General features: G+C 40.9%; 1 pseudogene; it reads right to left on the bottom strand.

Annotated features, from left to right (window-relative positions):
* Positions 1-2819: 2819 nt before the first annotated feature.
* Positions 2820-20781, bottom strand: LOC117525071 (annotated as a pseudogene).
* Positions 20782-22636: the final 1855 nt, after the last annotated feature.

The raw sequence follows: 22636 nt of genomic DNA, 5'->3' as shown, positions 1-22636 counted from the left end.
ATTCAAGTCAGTTACGACAACGAACTGGAGTCAGGTTGAGACCCCGATGAGGACGACGTGCATGCAGATGAGCTTCCCTGAGACGGTTTCTGACAGTTTGTGCAGAAATTCTTTGGTTATGCAAACCGATTGTTTCAGCAGCTGTCCGAGTGGCTGGTCTCAGACGATCTTGGAGGTGAACATGCTGGATGTGGAGGTCCTGGGCTGGTGTGGTTACACGTGGCATGTGGTTGTGAGGCTGGTTGGATGTACTGCCAAATTCTCTGAAACGCCTTTGGAGATGGCTTATGGTAGAGAAATTAACATTCAATACACGAGCAACAGCTCTGGTTGACATTCCTGCTGTCAACATGCCAATTGCACGCTCCCTCAAATCTTGCAACATCTGTGACATTGTGCTGTGTGATAAAAACTGCACCTTTCAGAGTGGCCTTTTATGTGGGCAGTCTAAGGCACACCTGTGCACTAATCATGGTGTCCTAATCAGCATCTTGGTATGGCACACCTGTGAGGTGGGATGGATTATCTCAGCAAAGGAGAAGTGCTCACTATCACAGATTTAGACTGGTTTGTGAACAATATTTGAGGGAAATGGTGATATGTGGTATGTGGAAAAAGTTTTAGATCTTTGAGTTCATCTCATACAAAATGGGAGCAAAACCAAAGTGTTGCGTTATATTTTTGTGAGTGTATATATATATATATATATATTGAAAATCACATATTGTTATTAATAATAATAATTACCACCACCCCGCTGGCAGACTGGGGTGGTGGTCCCTCTGTTTAAGAAGGGAGACCGGGAGGGTGTTTCCGTATTCCAGAGTACTGGAGAGGAGAATTTGACCGATAGTCGAACCTCGGATTCAGGAGGATCAGTGTGGTTTTCATCCTGGTTGCGGCACACGGGACCAGCTCAACACACTCCATCGGGTGCTCGAGGGTTCATGGGAGTTCGCCCAACCAGTCCACATGTGCTTTATGGATCTGGAGAAAGCGTTCGACCGCGTCACTCGGGGCACCCTGTGGGGGTGCTCCGGAGTACGGGGTCCAGGGTCTTTTGCTAAGGGCTATCCGGTCCCTGTACGACCGCAGCAGGAGCTTGGTGTCACATTGCCGGTAGTAAGTCAAACCTGTTCCAGTGCACGCTGGCCTCCGCCAGGGCTGCCCTTTGTCACCAGTTCTTGTTCATTATTTTTATGGACAGAATTTCTAGGCGCAGCCAAGGTGTTAGAGGGGTCTGGTTTGGGAACCACAGAATCTCATCTCTGCTGTTTGCGACGATGTGATTCTGTTGGCTTCGTCAAATCAGGACCTTCAGCGTGCACTTGGGCGGTTTGCAGCCGAGTGTGAAGCGTCCGGGATTGAAAATCAGCACCTCCAAATCCGAGGCCATGGTTCTCGACCGGAAAAAGGTGCCTTGCCCTCTTCAGGTCGGTGGAGCGGTCCTTGCCTCAAGTGGAGGAGTTTAAGTATCTCGAGGTCTTGTTCACGAGCGAGGGACAGATGGAGCATGAGATCGAAAGACGGATCGGTGCAGCGTCTGCAGTGATGCAGTCGCTGTATCGGATGGTCGTGGTGAAGAGAGAGCTGAGCAGGGGGGGCAAAGCTCTCGATTTACCAATCGATTACATCTGACCCTCACCTATGGTCATGAGATTTGGCTCATGACCGAAAGAACGAGATCGCGAATACAAGCGGCCGAGATGAGCTTCCTCCGCAGGGTGGCTGGGCGCTCCCTTAGAGATAGGGTGAGGAGCTCGGTCACTCGGGAGGAGCTTGGAGTCGAGCCGCTGCTCCTCCACGTTGAAAGGAGACAGCTGAGGTGGCTTGGGCATCTTTTCAGGATGCCCCCTGGACGCCTTGCTGGAGAGGTGTTCCGGGCACGTCCCATCGGGAGGAGGCCCCGGGGAAGACCCAGGACACGCTGGAGGGACTACGTCTCTCGGCTGGCTTGGGAACGCCTCGGGGTTTCCCCAGAGGAGCTGGGGGAGGTGTGTGTGGATCAGGAGGTCTGGGCAGCTTTGCTTGAGCTGCTGCCCCCACGACCCGACTCCAGATAAAGCGAAAGAAAACGGATGGATGGATGGATAATAATAATAATTAGACAGTAAGAGCTGATAATACAGAAAAAATGTGAGACATATACTCTGGAAAATACAGTAGGTTTGGAGGTCCTGAAACGTATTTTCTGGTGAAGCTTATGAAAAAACCACCAGCAATTATCATGTATGGCCACAAGATGGCAGCATCTAAACACATGACAAACTGCTCCTGTATACTGAATGAGGCAAACTGATTTACACTCCAGACAGAGAAGAATGAGGAATGAGAAAAATGTACTTTTCTTAAAAGAATGAGTAAATATAGAAATAATGCTTTCAAAGTGAATACAAATAAGGAAAAATAACTTTTTATACATCTTGGCATGACACTTGACATTAAGAAGATCAACACCTGATGAGCTAAGCTAAGATATAAACAGATGTACAAGATGGACTCACGTCAAAGTAACTGATCTCAAATTCCGCAGCTTTACAATAATGGTGGTGAGCACCGCATTATGCTAATCTGTTGGCCATAACTGCCAAATCCATGGCACAGACTGGAAAATTCCTAGATTCATGAAAAGCCTGAAGACGGAACCACACGTTGCCAATGATTCAACCAGACTAAGATGTGACATGTGAATGGAGATCAACATTTACCCTGTAAACGTTCACAGTGCCAGCATCTGGATTCACATCTGAAGACAGCAACCAGTTTTTAAGTCTACTGTATAAAGGGGGAGTCCTGATCCGGAACAGTGTGCGACAGGCAGGCAGAATCAAAGTGTCAAAGGGTTGGAAAAGAATTGAAATGCTATTTGGGCCAGTGCAGTGTTCAAGTGGTTACTCTGACTTATGACAGTAAAGGTCTTTAAGAGCTTTGAGTTCTTCAATAAGGGTTTTTGTTTTGGTTCTCCAAGACGGCCCACTCGGTTCTCCAGACACTTAACATACTCCTTCTTCTTCCTGCGACATTCACGAGCTGCCTCTCTGTGGGAAGGATGACAAACAGTTATGATTTGTTACCTCCCACAAAAAGGTCACACTTTCCCCTCCGCGGTTGTCTGTTTGTTCATTTGTTAGCAGGATAACCTCAAAAAGTAATGAACGGATTTCAATGAAATCTGGTTGAGCAAGTCGATAATGTTCCGGGAAATAAGTGAACCCCGAACTTTATTCTCAGTAACTGTAACTATAACCAACATACATCACAGTGCTTTCCACCTGGATTGGCAGTCACCATGTTGCATTGCTCAGCACTTGCATAAAATAGATTTCTTGTCTGCTTGGCCCTGCCTACCTGGCAGCATGCAACCACTTGTCGTTTGTCACTGTTAAATGCCTACTCTGATTGAAAATGAATGGCAGCTGGTTTCTTGCCTCTGTCTCTTGTAGCTAATATGACAAAGGGGTGGTGGGGTCCCAGCCATGCTTGACAGTACTGTAAATAAGGCTGTCATAGCACCATCTGCTACACAAACTAGGTAATGACACCATTTCAACAGCCAAAGTGTTTTTTCTGTATTGTTTCCTTTGTAAAATAACATGTTCATATCAGTTAGTGGAGGTGATGGTCTCATGCTTAAGTGTTGGCTTCAGGCCAGAGGATCCTTGGTTCAAACTCCAAGCCAGACCGGAAAATCACTAGGGCCCTTGGGCAAGGTCCTTATCCCCAAGTTGCTGCCGATGTGTAGTGAGCGCCTTGCATGGCAGCACCCTGACATCGGTGTGTAAGTGTGTTTGTGTGAATGGGTGGCATAATTGTAAAGCGCTTTGAGCATCTGATGCAGATGGAAAAGCGCTATATAAATGCAGTCCATTTACATTTACCATCAGCAAAAATAATGCTGATACCGATATGTTTATGAAAGGCTCATATCAGTCAATGTTACTGGCAACCCATGTATCGGTCGAGCTTTTGTGGTCTAGGATTCTGAATTTGTTCAACTGCATTCAGGTGGATCAAAGGATCTTCCCTTTGTTCGTACCTGTTCTTCATGAGGCGGACTTCTCTTTTTCGAGTCACCTCTTCAGTGGCACCTTGGGTGGGAGGGCAGGGGACGAGGCCAGGACCACTCCAGAAGCGATGGTGTTGGCGGGAGCAGCTCGGATCTGGTAGGCCTGTACGTCACCTGCAGCAGCTGTGGGAACAAGTCCACAGAGAGCTGATGTTAAATCTCAACAACGACCACTTAATCAACTTTACACCCACAGAGGTGGACCTGGTACAAAGCCAGGATTCGCTGAAGTGTGGTTTTATTTAGTGCTGAGACAATAAAACACTTAAAGTCAAGACAAAATATCAGCAGGCATCAGCCCCACAGTTTCAAAGTGTGATGTCTTTCTGATGTCACCTGCAGGTGCTCACCTTGGACCACCACCTGATTACTGGGAACCAGGATCTGCTGACCGTCACTGGTCTGGGCGTACTGGAGGATGGTGGCTCCAGGCTGGGCGGCTGCTGCTGCGTTGGTCATAGTCAGAGCCTGGAGACCCTGGACACCGTCTGTACCATTATTAGCTAGCTGAATGGCCCCGCCCTGTGTGATGGCAACTGTGTATAAGGGAACCAAAAAATCATGAAGGAGAAACATGAAGAATACAGGAGGATGAAATTATTAAGAACTTTTTTCAGTCAGGTCAGCCATCTCGAAGAACAGCGTTGTCCACGGACCACTACACACAAATACTGACATAAGTATTGGACCTGGAGTGAAGATTAGGAGTAAAAATGGACAAGAACATCTGAAGTACTCTCACCTGTGCAGGTCTTGTTTTGTTTGCTGTTTTTTTTTTTTTAATGGGTGCTGCCTTGTATGGCAGCAGCCTGACATCAGGGTGAATGTGAAGCATTATTTGTAAAGCGCTTTGAGCATGTGATGCAGATGGAAAAGTGCTATATAAATGCAGCCCATTTACCATTTGATGGATCATCTAATGGTTTCCTGTTTTTGTCTACAAAACACCTGTGTGAATAATGAACACGTTAAACTCAACCTTTTTTAGTGTACAGTGACCAGCTTTGTTTGCATAAACACTGTGGTAATGGAACATATGAACACACCAGCTCTGAGTCCATCCACACCTCATTTTTAGACGACCACAACCACAGGGTCGCATGAGGTAGTGGTACTGAGAGGACATGGATGTTGGATGTGAAAAAACACCTACATTGAGTGGAGATTAGCAAAGACACACTGCTTTGCTTTGTGTTGGATGTACAATGGAACCTGAAGTCTTTGCCAAGACATTGCCTACACTTGGGTTCAGAATCCTCTGGTGGCCACAGTTAGAATCAAAAGTCACCCAACATCGAACTTGTCTGACATCTTCACTAGGGCACCTTTTGTACCAAGTTTCACCTTGACACACAAAATCTTTGTCGAGATATCGTGTGCACATCAAACAAACAGCCTTCAGTGGAGCAGGTAATTTCAGATTCACTGCTGTTTACAGTAAGTGACTTGTATTTTAACTTGTCAGACTCAATTTATGATACATTTACTCTCTATCAATTCTGCCATCACTTACTGTACTGGCCACTGCTGGTCTGGTAGATGGATGTGGGGACGGTAACCGTGGCGATGGTGGGTGTGGCGGCAGCAGCAGAAGAATCCTCCTCAGCCTTTTCCTCCTCGATACGAGGGACAGCCGGAGCATCGGATGACAAGTCATTCAGGATTTTTCTGTCAGGTTTATATACAGAAAACAAAAAGAGGGCGGGGCCAGTGTGATGTCACAATGAGATCATCATTATAGACAAATGACAATAAATATCAACTACCAACACAACTTCTGTTTATATTAATTCTGACTTTCTGTTTAAGACTGACCTGTTGATCTTTTCTATGAATAACAAGAATTTTTCAACATTAAAAATAAATAGCAAAATGGATTCCTGAAATTTATTTTAATGATTATTATGATTAAAGTCCCAACATTTTCACAGCACAGCCCTAATATTTCGTGGTTTCCATTTCAGTTCAAAGCAAACCGCCTCTTTATTAAGTTATACAAATCAACAAAATTAAAAATGGATAATAAATGTAGAAAGTTGTGTCAACAGATGAGCGAGCGTATTAAATGTTTTTAGCTACAGATGAATATTTTACATAAACAGGTTCCAACAACAAAATTTTACTGTCAATTAAAGCCATGTGTGTCAGATCTTTACGTCCAACATCGCACATTTTCCTCCTCAATGATTGGATGAAATTCAATATTTATTATTACAATTCAAATGTATTCATAGTGCACCAGAATAAAGTTGCCCCTCCCATTTTTGTTGCCCTCGTCCATTCGCGATGATGCGTGTGTATTTACCTGTATGATGGTCGTGGTGACAGAATCTCCCGTCGTTTCTGAGAATCCGTTACACTATCGACAGATTCCTGAGAGTCTTCACTTTCTGCGATGGTCGAGATCTGAAACACACAAAATCACAGATGAACACAATGAACCAGCACATTCACAAACTTTAAACCGGGATACACGACGAACTCAGAGAGATACAAAAAAACAAAAAAAAAAAACACCAAGGTACACACACAACATATATATATATTATATATATATAATAGGGTGTTCCAAAAAGTAATACATTTAAAACACTCGGTTTGAATCATGTGTGATTGCATCAGCCAAGCTTGAACCTCCACACGTGTTTCCATGACAAAAAACTCCTGTAACAGTGGAATGTGGCTGTTCATTTCCAAACCTAAATGCTTTGTTGATCCGGGACGTCGTCTGACTACCACAGAAATGGCAGAAGAGTTTGACATCAGCACCTTTTCGGCATGAAAAGACGTGTGGGAGGAAATTCGTGCGTTGGGACGGAGGGCGCAGGGCACAGAACAAAAAGCAACGCCGTGATGAAGCCTCACAGGACATGTTGTGGCATGTCCAGGTCGTCCACAATTTCTCGGATAGTCACATGACTGAAAAGCCACCGAAAGCCGTCTGAATCTTCTGAAAGGTGCAAGAGCTGGGCATGTTAGGGTATGTCCTGTGAGACCAACACAGAGGTGCTTTCGTACCGCGCCATGAGCGGCTCTGTGGCAAATTCCTCCGCTCCCTCTTTCCATTACAAAAACTCCTGTAACAGTGGAATTTGCCAAAAAAGTGCTATGTCCAGCTGTCTTGCCATTTCTCTGGTAGTCAGACGACGTCCCGGATCAACAAAGCGTTCACTTTGGAAATGATCTGGTCTTTTGAGCCTGTCGATCGCACGCTCGGTGTGCGGCGCTCCATCGCTGCTGTGGGCCGTCTTTAATCCAGTTGTAATTGTCCTTAATCTGTGTGATCCCCATTAGATCTTCACCGAAAGCCATCTGAATTTTCCAAATGGTTTCCACTTGGCTGTCTCTCACACTTTCTGAAAAAACTTTGATGAAGCAAAGCGGCAGTCGATCAGCCTATTTCCTGACAATGAAAATCTGACGAGGGGGCTGGGCCACTCCTCCCACAAGGCGTTGCCTCACAGGCGAATGACCCACCCGACAGGCGGGAAAAAACTCACGCATGCGCACGAGGTTCAAGCTTGGCTGATGATTCAAAATCCATATAGTTTTTGCAAAAAATAAAAAGGTCCGTTACTTTTTCTAACAGACCTCGTACTTGGCTGTAGTTAATTTCCACAGAGACACACTGTAACTGTTTAAATATCATTTATACACAAAATTTGTTGTCTGTGCCCCCCTTTATATTGTCAAAATACAGACTTTGACCTCTTTTCAACAATCCAAACAGGATATTGGATAAAGTCACCTGTGACCTTAAAGTGGTCTACATGTCACCTGTACAGCCTGGACCTGTGGGGACTGGATGACTGACGGCTGGGATGGCTGGATGACGCCATGGACCTGGACAGTCTGTCCGTTGGGAAGCTGCACCAGCGTTACCGTGGGACCTGCTGCTGAAGCGTGACCTGCTGCCATGGATACCTGAATTAAAGTGGACAACGGCATCATGGAAAAATGTTTTAATCCCAATAAACTGGTAAACAAAACGGGATGACATCATCACTCTACAGACCTGTGCCAAGGTTGCGATTTGTGCTGGGGTGATTTGCTGGTTTTCGGTCTCAGTCACAGCAGTCTCTGCCCCCTGCTGAGCCTCCGCTGCCGATTCCATCTTCATTGGCTAAACTGATGAGGATGAGAAATCAGAGAGAACTGAACTTTTGTGGTACTTGTACCATCTGCGGCCTGCAGGAACTCTGGAACCTCAGAAAGCAAATACAACAGAAACACTGCAAAGGAAAAAAACAAACAACACAGAAAAAAGAGATAACAAATTGATGGAATCACCATGGCAACTTCATCATTGCCCAGAGTGCACTGGTACTAACCAGTATGTACTAATCAGTATTTACAACCCCAGTTCCAATGAAGTTGGGACATTGAGTGAAATGTAAATAAAACAGAATACAATGATTTTCAAATCCTCTTCAACCTATATTCAGTTGAATACACCACAAAGACAAGATATTTAATGTTCAAACTGATAAACTTTATTGTTTTTGTGCAAATATTTGCTTTGGATGACTGCAACATGTTTCAAAAAGCTGGGACAGTGGTATGTTTACCACTGTGTTACATCACCTTTCCTTCTAACAACACTCAATAAGCGTTTGGGAACTGAGGACACTAACTGTTGAAGCTTTGTAGGTGGAATTCTTTCCCATTCTTGCTTGATGTACGACTTCACTTGTTCAACAGTCCGGGGTCTCCGGACTTCATTGGAATTGGGGTTGTACAATTTACTCTTAACTACAGTGACCTGGTGAGAGTACAGTCAAGTCAGGTTTATTTATATAGCACATTTACAACAACCAAAGCTGCCCAAAGTGCTTCAAAGATACAGAATAAAAGGGTATAAAAATACAAGAATACACTAGGACTGCAAGCAGTCATATACGGGCCCTCGTACCATGCGACCGCCTACACAGGCCAGTGTGTTCCCTTATGACTAGATGTGGGCAGGTGCATACAGGGGCCAACCCTCATCACACAGTTCAAGTTTCAAGCAAATCAGACAATGCATGTTTAGTTATGAGAAGTTGATTGTTCATCCACTGGGGGCGCTCAGTGCACAAACAGAGGGGCCAGGTGTGTTAAGGGGCTGACCCTCATTACACATGTGAAGTTTCAAATCAATCAGGTAATGCATGAACGAGTTATGACAAGTTGATGGTTCATCCACTAGGGGGTGCTCAGAGCATAAAGAGAGGGGCCAGGTGTGTTCAGGGGCCAACCCTCATCACACGTGAAGTTTCAAGTCAATTAGGCAAAGCATGAAGGAGTTATCATGACTTGATGTTCCATGGGGAAGGTTCAAAATGGTGGCGCCATAGTGGCCACACCCTTTGACATAGAGAAAAGCTTTCGATAACTTTTAATCAGTATCGTCTCTCGATGATCTGAAAGAAATTTGAAGTGCATTGAACAAAATCCCTAGGAGGAGTTCATTCAAATACAACGTGTGGAAATCACGCCAAATTTACATGAAAGTTCAAAATGGCTGACTTCCTGTTTGGAGTAGACCAATGGTGCAAGAGGCTTTTTTGTACGTCTGTGCAAGTCACACAGGTGTACCAATTTTCATGTCCCTTCTCCCCCCCCCAAAAAAAAAAACCCTATGGGGAGGGGTTTTTTAAAAGTTGCAGGGGAGGGGATATTGAGGCATTTTGCCCCGCCCATGGGCGACGCCAATATCAATCAATCAATCAATCAATTTTTTTTTATATAGCGCCAAATCACAACAAACAGTTGCCCCAAGGCGCTTTATATTGTAAGGCAAGGCCATACAATAATTATGTAAAACCCCAACGGTCAAAACGACCCCCTGTGAGCAAGCACTTGGCTACAGTGGGAAGGAAAAACTCCCTTTTAACAGGAAGAAACCTCCAGCAGAACCAGGCTCAGGGAGGGGCAGTCTTCTGCTGGGACTGGTTGGGGCTGAGGGAGAGAACCAGGAAAAAGATATGCTGTGGAGGGGAGCCGAGATCGATCACTAGTGATTAAATGCAGAGTGGTGCATACAGAGCAAAAAGAGAAAGAAACACTCAGTGCATCATGGGAACCCCCCAGCAGTCTAAGTCTATAGCAGCATAACTAAGGGATGGTTCAGGGTCACCTGATCCAGCCCTAACTATAAGCTTTAGCAAAAAGGAAAGTTTTAAGCCTAATCTTAAAAGTAGAGAGGGTGTCTGTCTCCCTGATCTGAATTGGGAGCTGGTTCCACAGGAGAGGAGCCTGAAAGCTGAAGGCTCTGCCTCCCATTCTACTCTTACAAACCCTAGGAACTACAAGTAAGCCTGCAGTCTGAGAGCGAAGCGCTCTATTGGGGTGATATGGTATTACGAGGTCCCTAAGATAAGATGGGACCTGATTATTCAAAACCTTATAAGTAAGAAGAAGAATTTTAAATTCTATTCTAGAATTAACAGGAAGCCAATGAAGAGAGGCCAATATGGGTGAGATATGCTCTCTCCTTCTAGTCCCCGTCAGTACTCTAGCTGCAGCATTTTGAATTAACTGAAGGCTTTTTAGGGAACTTTTAGGACAACCTGATAATAATGAATTACAATAGTCCAGCCTAGAGGAAATAAATGCATGAATTAGTTTTTCAGCATCACTCTGAGACAAGACCTTTCTAATTTTAGAGATATTGCGTAAATGCAAAAAAGCAGTCCTACATATTTGTTTAATATGCGCTTTGAATGACATATCCTGATCAAAAATGACTCCAAGATTTCTCACAGTATTACTAGAGGTCAGGGTAATGCCATCCAGAGAGTAAGGATCTGGTTAGACACCATGTTTCTAAGATTTGTGGGGCCAAGTACAATAACTTCAGTTTTATCTGAGTTTAAAAGCAGGAAATTAGAGGTCATCCATGTCTTTATGTCTGTAAGACAATCCTGCAGTTTAGCTAATTGGTGTGTGTCCTCTGGCTTCATGGATAGATAAAGCTGGGTATCATCTGCGTAACAATGAAAATTTAAGCAATACCGTCTAATAATACTGCCTAAGGAAAGCATGTATAAAGTGAATAAAATTGGTCCTAGCACAGAACCTTGTGGAACTCCATAATTAACTTTAGTCTGTGAAGAAGATTCCCCATTTACATGAACAAATTGTAATCTATTAGACAAATATGATTCAAACCACCGCAGCGCAGTGCCTTTAATACCTATGGCATGCTCTAATCTCTGTAATAAAATTTCAACAGTCAACAGTATCAAAAGCAGCACTGAGGTCTAACAGAACAAGCACAGAGATGAGTCCACTGTCTGAGGCCATAAGAAGATCATTTGTAACCTTCACTAATGCTGTTTCTGTACTATGATGAATTCTAAAACCTGACTGAAACTCTTCAAATAGACCATTCCTCTGCAGATGATCAGTTAGCTGTTTTACAACTACCCTTTCAAGATGCTAACGCGTTAGCATGTCTATGGCATTTTCAATGTTAAAAGTTAGCATTAAGCAGTTGCAGCTGTCATCACATTCGGGAGCATTTGTTTTCAAATTGTAATATTTCTTAAATTTATTTTTGGTGAAATTTTGTGGAGTGGTTGGAAATGACAAGAGGAACAAGTGATTAAATTTTAGTGGTGATCCGGATCACGATCCGGATCCCGATGCTAACGCGTTAGCATGTCTATGGCATTTTCAATGCTAAAAGTTAGCATTAAGCAGTTGCAGCTGTCATCACATTCGGGTGCATTTGTTTTCAAATTGTAATATTTCTTAAATTTATTTTTGTTTATATATTAATAATCTAATGATTATTATATACAATTTTAGAGAAAGAGACAAAAAGAAATAGATCACTGTGCCAAGGAGGGAATCTCTTTAGGGTCAGTGTCCCTATGGCCTTGTTTAGAGAAGTGTTTCATAAATGTTAAAAAAATTCATATATTTGCAGTTTAGTTGAATAATAAATTCAATTTTGTCTCATTTGTTTTTGTCTATAAGCACATGCAATATCAATATCAGTGCTCAGATGACAGTAGCTTCTGGGAAAGGTGCAAGTTGCAATAAACAGTGATGCCAAGTGCTAAGGATACATGCTATCCAGTCACAGCAGATGAAACTTTTTTTACTACTTAGCAAACATCATTGTTAATCTTTTTAGGTTCAATGATTCCACTGCGTGTAGATGTTATGGCGTCAGTGACCCCATGGCCTTGGCGGAGGTTTGCACTCTCTGAGTGCTTCTAGTGTTTTTAATGTATTTATTTTTGGTTTGTGTCTGTGATTTTTAATTTTTTTTTAATCTGTGGTGATTTTTTTTTTCCTCCGTGCTGTTTTTTGTTTTTGTTTGTATTTTTGTCTGTGGTGATGGGATTTAATTATTTTGGGGGGCTGTGTCTGTGGTGAAGATTTTGTCTGTGTGTCTGTGGTGATGGTTTTGTCTGTGTGTCTGCCGTGTTAGATTTTTTTTATTGTGTCTGTGGTGATGGTTTTGTCTGTGTGTCTGCCGTGAGACTGGAGGGCTTAAATACTAGTGGACTAATCAGGGCGTGAAATGAGGAACAGATGTACAGAAGGTTCTGGAAGGGACATGACTGACCAACACAAAGGCATGTGCAAGATAGTGAAGGGAAACAAAAGCAACGCAGACAAGAACAAGAGAACTAAGTGACAGAAAAAACTAACGGTTAAAAACACGACATGCTCAAGACAAAATTAACGTGAGCAAAACAAAAGGGGCAAAAACTAGGAAATAACATATCTAGTCTACAAATCGGAAAACAAGAAAACTAATAATAACTAGGGATAGGTATCGAGAACCAGTTATTTTCGGGTATCGTTAAGAAATTATACGATCCACCGACATCAATAACCTTTTTACTTAATGATTCTCTTATCGGCCCTTCAGAGTGGCCGTTGTTTGTCAGGAAAATTATAATTTCTCTACATTGATTACAACATTAATTGCGGGTCTGTAATCAGCTTTTCTGCAGCGCGGCTTTGCTTTGAACCTTGAACCAATCAAAGCAGTGATTCACAGATCGAAGCAGTGCTTTGATCATTGCTTTGTTGATTAATTTTTTCTTTCGCTTTCCCCCGCTAAAACCCTAAAGAGCATATGGCTGTGAGTATTATTTACCTTTTTTATGTTAAACCGACCTGTTATGGTCTTCTGAAACAGTTAATAGATGTATTTTATAACTTAAAAATGGGACCGATGCTAACACGTTAGCATGTCTACGGCATTTTCAATGTTAAAATTAGCATTAAGCAGTTGCAGCTGTCAAGCGTTGGTTGTCGTAAAAGAGTCAAATGTATTACAAATTGTAACATTTTTTTAATTTATTTTTGTTTATATATTAATAATAGCAAGCACAATAGTAATAATAACTAATCTAATGATTATATACAATTTTAGAGAAAGAGACAAAATGAACCTGAATAAAAACACAACAGAAAATATAAAACAAACTAACAATGAACATAAATAAATACATACATACATACAGAAATAAATGTTTCCTGTGAACACCTAGTGACTCTTACACCTCCATTTCATCCCTGTCTTATTTAAGTTTAATGACAGTTTGTTTTGGTCAAACCATATTTTCAATGTGTTAATTTCTTCAATGATTTCCTCCAGAACTATCTGCCAAACTAGAAAACTGCTGCATCCTAGTAAAAGCAGAATATTACTGGAATGAATTTGAATAAGGAAAGTTGTTTTTTTTCCCCCTCACTAAATGGATGCTGCACTCACTGCAGTTTATTGTCTGGAATAGTCCCAGTTTGCATTTCAGAGCTTCTAGAATTCAAACATTTTCGTACACATGGTGTTGGGGGGTAATTTTGGGTTTCAGCTTTTTTTTGTTTTTCACCACTTTCATCCCTGAATATGTGAAATCGTGAGTCACTTTTGTGCGGATTAAAGTTACTAACTGGGACTCCTGTCTTGTTGCGAGAAAGAAACGAGAATCATCCTCCGTTCTGTTCACACAGCTCCAAATGCTGCGCGGCTCTCTGCTGAGTCAAGTTAGAATGATAGAGTCCAGTTGGAATTGATAACTTCAAAGCGAAACGTTTTGTTTATTTTATTTATATCCAGAGATCAAGGATACAGTGACCAATTTCATATTTATTTACTTTAAGACTCAATGAAATACATAGAAAACCTTAAAGCCTACTTTTAGTACAAAATTCACAAGAGGTATCGATAAGGGAATTGACAAGGAATCGGATCGATAAGCAGAATTGATAATAGCATCGATATCGATAAAATCGTATCAATACCCATCCCTAAGAATAACGAAATTAGAACAGAACTGATACTGGCTGACGTATAACAGTGAATACAATCAACGATGACAGAGATGGCAAAACAAACTATTGGTTAAATAGAGAATAAATGAACAGAAAACAAAACCGGAGACTACAGAATAATGCAATGAATGACTGAACCCACAATAAATGATAACAGGAAATAAACCCCATGACTAACAGGACACAACCAGACAAGACACTGAAGATAAATAATAATAATAAAAAAAAAACAGAATACATAATCACTAACAGTGGACCACAAAAAAATGACTACAAAAATACATGATAACCAAAGAATGAAACCTGTGACAAGAAGCATTGCACAAAGAAAAGACATAAACAGAACCAAAGTGAGACTTAAATGACAAAGTATAAACATATGAAAAATAAAACCGATAATCCACAGTGGAAAATTAAGAAGTGAACACATAAACCCAATGCCGGGGCAGAACCTGACAGGTGATGGTTCTGTCTGTGGTCATGGATTTTTTTTTTCTGTCTATGGCAATGTGTTTTGTCTGTGATAAAGTTTTTTTTTAGTCTTTGGTGATTTTTTTGTCTGTGATGATGGGTTTCTGGGCTGTACTGTGGTGACAAGAATTTTTTTATTGTGTCTATGGTGATGGTGTTGTCTGTGGTCATCAATTTGTTTTTTTTTTCTGTGGCAATGTGTTTTTCTGTGGTAATGTTTTTTTGTTGCCTGTGGTGATATTTTTGTCTGTGGTGATGTTTTTTGGGGGGCACTCTATTTGTGGTTACTGGATTTTTTTGTGTTGGGTTTTTCATTGTGTCTGTGGTAATGGTTTTGTCTGTGTATCTGTGGTGTTGGATATTTGTTTATTCTGTCTGTGGTAAAGGTTTGTTTGTCTGTGGTGTTGGATTTTTTATTCTGTCTGTGGTAAAGGTTTGTCTGTGTCTCTGTGGTGTTGGGTTTGTGATTGTGTTAGTGGTGATGGTAATGATTTTGTGTGGTTGTTTGTGGTGATAAATTCATTTATTTTGTCTGTGGTAATGTGTTTTTTTCTTTCATCTGTGGTGATGTTGGCTGTGATAAAGGATTCATCTGTGATAATGTTTTTTTTAATGTGTTTCTTTCCGTCTATGGTGATGTTAGCTGTGTGCCTGTGGGGACAGATTTATTTATTTTGTCTGTGATAATGTATTTTTCCATCTGTGGTGATGTTGGCTGTGATAAAGGATTCATCTGTGATAATGAGCTTTTTTGTCTGTGATAATGTTTTCTTTCCATCTGCGGTGATAGATTTATTTATTTTGTCTGTGGTGATGGTTTTGTCTGTCTGTAATAATGTGTTTCTGTGAAGGCTCTCAGTTGTCCAGGTGGTTTCCATAGTAGAGAAGCTTGAATCTTCGACTGGACTGGGTTGCTTGACGTGAGGATGTTTCGCTTCAAATCGCAGAAGCTTCCTCAGCTAAAATTCTTGCTCTGGTAGTCTGACTTCTGTCTTGACTCTTGTAGAGAAGAATAAAAAAATGGAATAATAAGAATACATTTTTTTTTATTCTTCTCTACAAGAGTCAAGACAGAAGTCAGACTACCAGAGCAAGAATTTTAGCTGAGGAAACTTCTGCGATTTGAAGCGAAACGTCCTCACGTCAAGCAACCCAGTCCAGTCGAAGATTCAAGCTTCTCTACTATGTAATAATGTGGTTTTCTGTCTGTGATAATGTGTTTCTTTCCCCCTGTGATAATGTTTTTGTCTGTGATGATGCTGGCGGTGTGCTTGTGGTGATAGATTTATTTATTTTGTCTATGGTGATGGTTTTCTGGCTATGTTTTTGTGTGTCTGGGTAATAGTTTTTTGTCTGATAATGTTTCTTTCCGTCAGTGGTGCTGCTGACTGCGATGTTTTTTGTTTTGTTTTTGTCTGTGATAATGATTCTTTCTGTCAGTGGTGATGTTGACTGTGATAATGTTTTTTGTCTGTGATAATGATTCTTTTGGTCTGCAGTGCGGTTGACTGTGATAATCTTTTTGTGTCGGTGCTAATGTTTCTTTCTGTCTGTTGGTGATGTTGGCTGTCATAATGTTTTTTGTGTCTGTGATGTTTTTTCTGTCTCTTGATGTTAGCTGTGATAATGTTTCTTTCTGTCTGTTGGTGATGTTGGCTGTGATAATGGTTTTTGTGTCTGTAATGTTTCTTTCTGTCTGTTGGTGATGTTGGCTGTCATAATGGTTTTTGTGTCTGTGATGTTTTTTCTGTCTCTTGATGTTAGCTGTGATAATGGTTTTTGTGTCTGTAATGTTTCTTTCTGTCTGTTGGTGATGTTGGCTGTCATAATGGTTTTTGTGTCTGTAATGTTTCTTTCTGTCTGTTGGTGATGTTGGCTGTCATAATGGTTTTTTGTGTCTGTGATAATGTTTCGTTCCTTCTGTAACTGATGTTGTCTGTGATAATGTTTTGTGTGTCTGTGATAATGTTTCGTTCCTTTTGTTAGTGATGTTGTCTGTGATAATGGGTTTTTTTGTGTCTGTAGTGTTTCTTTCTGTCTCTTGATATTTGCTGTGATAATGTTTTTTGTGTCTGTGATAATGTGTCTTTCCATCTGTTGGTGATGCTGACTGTGATAATGGTGTTTTGTCTGTGATAATGTTTTTTTTTTGTCTGCTGCTGATGTTGGCTATGATAATGCTTTTTTGTGTGTCTAATGTTTCTTTCTGTCTGTTGGTGATGCTGGCTGTGATAATGGTTTGTTGCGTCTGTGATGATGATTTTTTCCTGCGGTCAGTCAGGTTGACTGTAATAATCGTTTCTTTCGTTGGCTGTGATAATGGGTTTTTTTGTGTCTGTGATAATGGTTCTTTCCATCTGTTGATGTTGACTGTGATAATGTTTTTTTGTGTCTATGATAATGTTTCTTTCCATCTGTTGATGTTGGCTATGATAATGCTTTTTTGTGTGTGACTGTAATGTTTCTTTCTGTCTGCTGGTGATGCTGGCTGTGATAATGTTTTTTTGTGTACCTGCGATGTTTCTTTCCGTCTGTTGATGTTGGCTGTGATCTCACGCTGTGCGTGGAATCTCTCCGCCGCGTGATTGGCTTCACGCTTTTCTCGTTCTGCTTTTCAAAAGTCCTGATCCTAATGGTCTGTTGCGTCTGTGATAATGATTCTTTCCTGCGGTTGTTTGATTTTGCCTGTAATAATAGTTTTTTTCCATCTGTTGATGTTGGCCGTGATAATGTTTTTTTGTGTCTGTGATAATGTTTCCTTCCGTCTGTTGATGTTGGCCGTGATAATGTTTTTTTTGTGTCTGCGATGTTTCTTTCCATCTGTTGTTGTTGGCTGTGATAATGGTTTGTGTCTGTGATAATGTTTCTTTCAGTCCATTGATGCTGGCTGTGATAATGGTTTTTTGTGTCTGTGATAATGTTTTGTTCAGTCTGTTGATGTTGGCTGCCATAATGGGTTTTTTGGTCTGTTGATGTTGGCTGCGATAATGGGTTATTTGTGTCTGTGTTGTTTCTTTCCGTCTGTTGATGTTGGCTGTGATAATGGGTTATTTGTGTCTGTAATGTTTCTTTCCATCTGTTGATGTTTGATGTTTCAGTATGTTGATGTTGGCTGTGATAATGGGTTTTTTTGTGTCTGTGATGTTTCTTTCAGTATGTTGATGTTGGCTGTGATAATGGTTTTTTTGTGTCTGTGATGTTTCTTTCAGTATGTTGATGTTGGCTGTGATAATGGGTTTTTTGTGTCTGTGATGTTTCTTTCAGTATGTTGATGTTGGCTGTGATAATGGGGTTTTGTGTCTGTAGTGTTTCTTTCCATCTCTTGATGTTGGCTGTGATAATGTTTTTTTTGTGTCTGTGATAATGTGTCTTTCCATCTGTTGGTGATGTTGACTGTGATAATGGTGTTTTGTCTGTGATAATGTTTTTTTCTGTCTGCTGCTGATGTTGGCTATGATAATGCTTTTTTGTGTGTGTCTAATGTTTCTTTCTGTCTGTTGGTGATGCTGGCTGTGATAATGGTTTGTTGCATCTGTGATGATGATTCTTTCCTGCGGTCGGTCAGGTTGACTGTAATAATCATTTCTTTCGTTGGCTGTGATAATGGGTTTTTTTTTGTGTCTGTGATAATGGTTCTTTCTGTCTGTTGATGTTGGCTGTGATAATGTTATTTTGTGTCTATGATAATGTTTCTTTCCATCTGTTGGTGTTGGCTATGATAATGCTTTTTTGTGTGTGACTGTAATGTTTCTTTCTGTCTGTTGGTGATGCTGGCTGTGATAATGTTTTTTTGTGTGCCTGCGATGTTTCTTTCCGTCTGTTGATGTTGGCTGTGATCTCACACTGTGCGTGGCATCTCTCCGCCGCGTGATTGGCTTCACGCTCTGGTTTTCAAAAGTCCTGATCCTAATGGTCTGTTGCGTCTGTGATAATGATTCTTTCCTGCTTTACGTTTCGTTCAGTCTGTTGATGTTGGTTGTGATAATGGGTTTTTGTGTCTGTGATAATGTTTCGTTCAGTCTGTTGATGTTGGCTGTGATAATGTGGTTTTTTGTGTCTGTGATAATGTTTCTTCCCGTATGTTGATGTTGGCTGTGATAATGGGTTTTTTGTGTCTGTGATAATGTTTCTTCCCGTATGTTGATGTTGGCTGTGATAATGGTTTTTTTGTGTCTGTGATAATGTTTCTTTCCGCCTGTTGATGTTGGCTGTGATAATGGGGTTTTTTGTGTCTGTGATAATGTTTCTTTCCGTCTGTTGATGTTGGCTGTGATAATGGGTTTTTTTGTGTCTGTGATAATGTTTCTTTCCGTATGTTGATGTTGGCTGTGATAATGGGTTTTTGGTGTCTGTGATAATGTTTCTTTCCGTCTGTTGATGTTGTCTGTGATAATGTTTCTTTCCGCCTGTTGATGTTGGCTGTGATAATGGGGGTTTTTGTGTCTGTGATAATGTTTCTTTCCGCCTGTTGATGTTGGCTGTGATAATTGGGTTTTTTGTGTCTGTGATAATGTTTCTTTCCGTCTGTTGATGTTGGCTGTGATAATGGAGTTTTTTGTGTCTGTGATAATGTTTCTTTCCGTCTGTTGATGTTGGCTGTGATAATGGGGGGTTTTGTGTCTGTGATAATGTTTCTTTCCGTCTGTTGATGTTGGCTGTGATAATGGGGGGTTTTGTGTCTGTGATAATGTTTCTTTCCGTCTGTTGATGTTGGCAGTGATAATGGGGTTTTTTGTGTCTGTGATAATGTTTCTTTCCGTCTGTTGATGTTGTCTGTGATAATGTTTCTTTCCGCCTGTTGATGTTGGCTGTGATAATGGGGGTTTTGTGTCTGTGATAATGTTTCTTTCCGCCTGTTGATGTTGGCTGTGATAATGTTTCTTTCCGCCTGTTGATGTTGGCTGTGATGATGGGGGTTTTTGTGTCTGTGATAATGTTTCTTTCCGCCTGTTGATGTTGGCTGTGATAATTGGGTTTTTTGTGTCTGTGATAATGTTTCTTTCCGTCTGTTGATGTTGGCTGTGATAATGGAGTTTTTTGTGTCTGTGATAATGTTTCTTTCCGTCTGTTGATGTTGGCTGTGATAATGGGGGGTTTTGTGTCTGTGATAATGTTTCTTTCCGTCTGTTGATGTTGGCAGTGATAATGGGGTTTTTTGTGTCTGTGATAATGTTTCTTTCCGTCTGTTGATGTTGGCTGTGATCTCACGCTGTGCGTGGCGTCTCTCCGCCGCTTGATTGGCTTCACGCTTTTCTCGCTCTGCTTTTCAAAAGTCCTGATCCTCGAGTCACAGCGGAGCCACATGGCCGGGCCACGCCCCCCTCACACCCGATCCCGACCGGCACAGAACCGCAGAATCAGTTCTAAGCCACATGTGCCAAATTACAGACCCGATCCGGGTTATTACAGTCAGACAACTGACGACGATCCGCGTCTGTCAGACAATTACGAGTCAAATCCGTAAAACATCAAATTAAAAAAATAAAGCAGCGCTATTTGCAGGAAAACGACAACACGCTAAAAATGTGCACAAGCTCGGCAGCTTTAATTACGACCCCACGGAGCGTAATAACGCCGTTAGTGCGTATTTAAAGATCCGTGAAAAAAGCTTAAAAACGGGCAGCGAGCTCTCACTCCGCCCTCTGTCCTGCTACAAACACAGCGCCGCCATGATCTCTTTGTTCGCTCCGGGCCGAACCCGACCAGAGCCGCACCGTCTGCAGGCCGCCTCAGCCCCGGACACGCATCCGTCCTTACCGGCACACGCTGCCTCAGTCACTGTCGGGCCTCCGGAGCTCCACTTTTATTCTGGCCGACACGTAAGAGCCCGCGTCAGGCTACACCTCCGCGCGTCACCGAGAACAACAACACGGAGATTGGAGAAGGACGAGAAAGCAGAAAGCGAATTCGCCCGGAAAGAGCCGAAGACAAACGAACGGCGCCGGAAACTACCGACAGAAAACGAACCGCGCGTGGAAACATCCAGAAAACACGGTTGAATTTGACATTTTAGAAAGAATAATGGTAATATAGTATTACGGCGTATTAGAATGGACACACCAGAATATATATATATAGTAAAACCAGAAAATTGTATTCATAGTTGTAGTAATAGCAAATAATAATAATAATAATAACAATAATAATAATAATAATTAAACAGGTCAACATTTTTAGAGGAGGGGAAAAACTAAAGCAAAAAAACAAACAAACAAAAAACAAACAGCAAATAAAATACAAGCATATTTACAGTAAAAGGAATTAAGTGACAGACAGACAGAAAGATAGATAAAAAAAAAACAAAAACAACCTATGTTACCATCATCACTGGCACCTGGAAACAGCAAAAATTAAATCACGAAGAAATCAGTAAGTCTAGACAATAAAAGTTATTCTTTAAAATGTAACACACTCAAAATACAACTTTAACAATATTAAAGTAGTTGGTCTGTATTCCGTCTGTGTTTGGTGTAATGATAGACCTCACAGAGCCACAGGGGTCAGATTCTTTACCAAAAACTGAATCGAAAAATAATGAATTTATTAGTTTGAGAAAAATTGTTATTGGTTTCTAATTCACATATCAAAAGATAAACTGTAATAACGCAGTTAATATGGAAAATGGAGCCAAAATATAGGATGGAAGACAAAAAAAAATAAATTTTAGTGTTTACAGTGGTATTTACAGTGAAACTGTTTGATGACGTCATTGTTATAAAACATTTAACGGCTTTGTTTATCATTAAAAATTCATTTTTCTGTATTGCTTTTATTATTGTCAAAAAATAAACTAGAGCAGTCAGTTGTAACAGTGAAACTGTGCGAGATGTGTATTTTTGTAAGTGGATCTGGATTTACCACACACTGTAACCACTAGAGGGCACTATGAGACAATTGTTTACCGTGGTCTTACTGTAAAATAATAAATAAATAAATAAATAAATAAATAAATAAATAAATAAATACATACATACATACATACATACACGACTGTTCTGTAGCTCTGGCACGTTTCAAAATATATTTGTGCATTTTTTGGACACATCTTTCTTTCCGCAGCCACAAAGCCTCCCCAGAAACAATGTTCCAGTTATTATCGGTTCCCCATGAAGAGTTTTGTTTTTCTAAAACTCAACATACAGTGCATCTGGAAAGTATTCACAGCACTTCACTTTTTCCACAATTTATGTTACGGCCTTATGCCAAAATGGAGTAAAGAATTTTTCCCCTCAAAATTATACTCACCACACCCCATAATGACAACATGGAAAGCTTTATAGAAATCTTCGCAAATTTATTAAAAATAAAAAACAAACAAACTAAGAGATCACATTTACATAAGTATTCACACACTTTGCTCAATACTTTGTTGATGCACCTTTGGCAGCAATTACAGCCTCAAGTCTTCTTGAATATGATGCCACAAGCTTGTGCTCTGACTGTCAACTGTGGGACCTTAAATATAGACAGGTGTGTGTCTTTCCAAATCATGTCTAATCAACTGCATTTACCCCATGGACTCCAATTAAGCTGTAGAAACATCTCAAAGATGATCAGTGGAAACAGGATGCAGCTGAGCTGAACTATGAGCTTCATGGCAAAGGATGTGAACAATTATGTACATGCAATTTCTTGTTTATATATATATAGATATATATATATATATGAATTTGCAAAAATCTCAAAAAAGAAAACTTTTGTCACACTGTCATTTTGGGGTATTGTTTGTAGAATACTCACTCCTTGTTGCATATAATTACATTACATTATATTTGGCAGACGCTTTTATCCAAAGCGACTTACAATCGAGGACAT

The sequence above is a fragment of the Thalassophryne amazonica genome, chromosome 14 (genome assembly GCF_902500255.1).
Source record: "Thalassophryne amazonica chromosome 14, fThaAma1.1, whole genome shotgun sequence".
Classification (NCBI taxonomy): domain Eukaryota; kingdom Metazoa; phylum Chordata; class Actinopteri; order Batrachoidiformes; family Batrachoididae; genus Thalassophryne; species Thalassophryne amazonica.
The sequence above is the reverse complement of the archived record's forward strand: the minus strand, read 5'-3'. Positions and strand labels throughout refer to the sequence as shown.